The sequence below is a fragment of the Macaca nemestrina genome, chromosome 7 (assembly GCF_043159975.1).
Source record: "Macaca nemestrina isolate mMacNem1 chromosome 7, mMacNem.hap1, whole genome shotgun sequence".
In the NCBI taxonomy this organism is placed as follows: Eukaryota; Metazoa; Chordata; class Mammalia; order Primates; family Cercopithecidae; genus Macaca; species Macaca nemestrina.
In genome coordinates this window covers 122,849,060-122,851,554 of record NC_092131.1, presented here as the reverse complement: position 1 = coordinate 122,851,554, position 2,495 = coordinate 122,849,060, and positions in this window count along the sequence as shown.

The window sequence follows — 2,495 nt, the reverse complement described above, 5'->3', positions numbered from 1 at the left end:
GGCGGGCACCCGGCTCCGCGGCTGCAGCGCTCCCGGATCCCGGCAGGGGGCGACCTGGCCGCGGGAAACGCTACCCCGCACGAACCCTGGGCTCCCGCGGCCGGAAGTGCTGGGGGCGCACGGGGGTCTCGGAGGCGGGGACAAAGACCCGGAGCGGCGGCGACGCCGCCCTGTGGCAGGAAGAGGCGTGCGCCCGGGTCCCGCCGTGGGAGTCTAGGTCGCACCGGGTGAGGGTGCGGGGCCTGGGAAAAAACCCTCTTGAGGCGAGCAGTGGGGCGATTGGCGCCCCTTGACCTGGGGCGGGGGCGGCAGCGAGGACTGTGAGTGAGTGGATCTAGCTGGGGCCGCGCTCCGCCAGCGTCTCGCGTCGTGATCTTGGTCAAGCCCTTCCCCGGGCCCTCTCCCTCTGGGGAGAAGGAGGGGGTCAGTCAAGCTGACATCTGAGGCCCTCCCGGCCAGGCCTCGGGAAGCCCATCTGGCCTGTGGCCGCGGCCTAGGCAGGGCATCTCAGACCTTCTGGGTTCCTTAGGGAGCAGGTCAGGATTTACTTGGCTTTCTCTGAGCCCTTGGTTACAAACGTGAGACTTGAGAGGATTTAAAGGACTTGACTGTGTCCACAGAAGTGTGACAAAGGACAAGACATTTTCTGGAGCTTTTAAGCAAATGCCATTGTAAGGGAAGCAGGACTTTACCTCTGCCCTCCTAGGGTCTTTGGCTGGGCTTGAGAGTTAATTTGGCATAAGACAGATTGAGGGGAGAAAAACAGATTTAATACAAGTTTTACACAACGTGGAAACCCTCATAAGGAAATGAAGACCCTGAGAACTGGCAAAACCTAAATACTTCTTTTTTTTTTTTTTTGAGATGGAGTCTCACTCTGTCGCCCAGGCTGGAGTGCAGTAGCCTGATCTTGGCTTGCTACAACCTCCACCTCCTGGGTTCAAGCAATTCTCCTGCCTCAGCCTCCCGGAGTAGCTGGGACTACAGGCGCATGCCACAATGCCCAGCTAATTTTTTTTGTATTTTTAGTAGAGACGAGGTTTCACCGTGTTGACTGGCCTGGTCTCGAAATCTTGACCTCAAGTGATCCACCCGCCTCAGCCTCCCAAAGTGCTGGAATTACAGGCGTGAGCCACCAGGCCTGGCCAATTTTTGTATTTCATGTAGAGATGGGGTTTTGCCATGTTGCCCAGGCTGGTTTTGAACTCCCAGGCTCAAGTGATCCACCCACCTTGGCCTCCCACCCAAAGTGCTGGGATTATAGGATGTGAACCATCATGTCTGGCCTCATCTCTTGTTTTTTAGAAAAAGAAGGAGGATCAAGAGTGCCCTTCTTGCATCTGCTGTTTTTCAAGTGGCTTTAACTCAAATACTCAATGTGCCAGAGCAGCATATGTTGTGGTGGCATGTTCTGAACTCCTTCCCCATCCACCAAATGGAGTCACTGCTATCTTTTTGGGGTCCAGCCCATACAACTGTTATTTCTAAACTCAGGACAACTGAATCAGTAGGTATTATCTCCATATTATAGGCAAAGAGATGGGCTGAGAGAGGTTCAGTAACTTGCCCAGGGTCCCACAGCTAGGAATTACTAGAACGTGGACTGGACCCAGGCACTGGCTCAACATACCATTCCACAACTGAAAGTGGACTTTGAAGAGATCAGGACTTTTTTAAAAAAATTTTTATACATATAAAAATAGAGGGCCGGGCGCGGTGGCTCAAGCCTGTAATCCCAGCACTTTGGGAGGCCGAGACGGGCGGATCACGAGGTCAGGAGATCGAGACCATCCTGGCTAACACAGTGAAACCCCGTCTCTACTAAAAACTACAAAAAACTAGCCGGGCGAGGTGGCGGGCGCCTGTAGTCCCAGCTACTCGGGAGGCTGAGGCAGGAGAATGGCGTAAACCCGGGAGGCGGAGCTTGCAGTGAGCTGAGATCCGGCCACTGCACTCCAGCCCGGGCGACAGAGCGAGACTCCGTCTCAAAAAAAAAAAAAAAAAATAGAGATGGAGTCTCACTATGTTGCCCAGGCTGGTCTCCAACTCCCAGGCTCAAGTGATCCTCCTGCCTCAGTCTCCCAAAGTACTAGGATTATAGGCATGAGCCACCATGCCTGGGTGAGATCAAGACTTTATGCTTTAAAATGCATGGTTTGTTACTTTAGGATAGTGGTTCTGAAACCACCTGGGAGCATGTATCAAAATTACTTGGGAGGCTGTACCCCTAGAGATTCTGATTTAGTAGGTCTGGGGTGGCTAAGAATGTGGGTATCAAAAGAGTTCCTGGGTGATGCTGATGCAGCTGGTCTTGGAACCACACTTTGAGAATGATTGCTTAGGCTGCTGAGGCTTGTGGGTTCTGATGGGAACAGGGCTCCAAGTTTGGCAGATGATCCCTCGTGGTTTTAGTTTTCTTTTATATCTGAGGCTACTGGTTGGGGTTTTCCAACCTTGTTTTGCCACTCCCTGGTGAGAACAGCAGCCATCAGCTA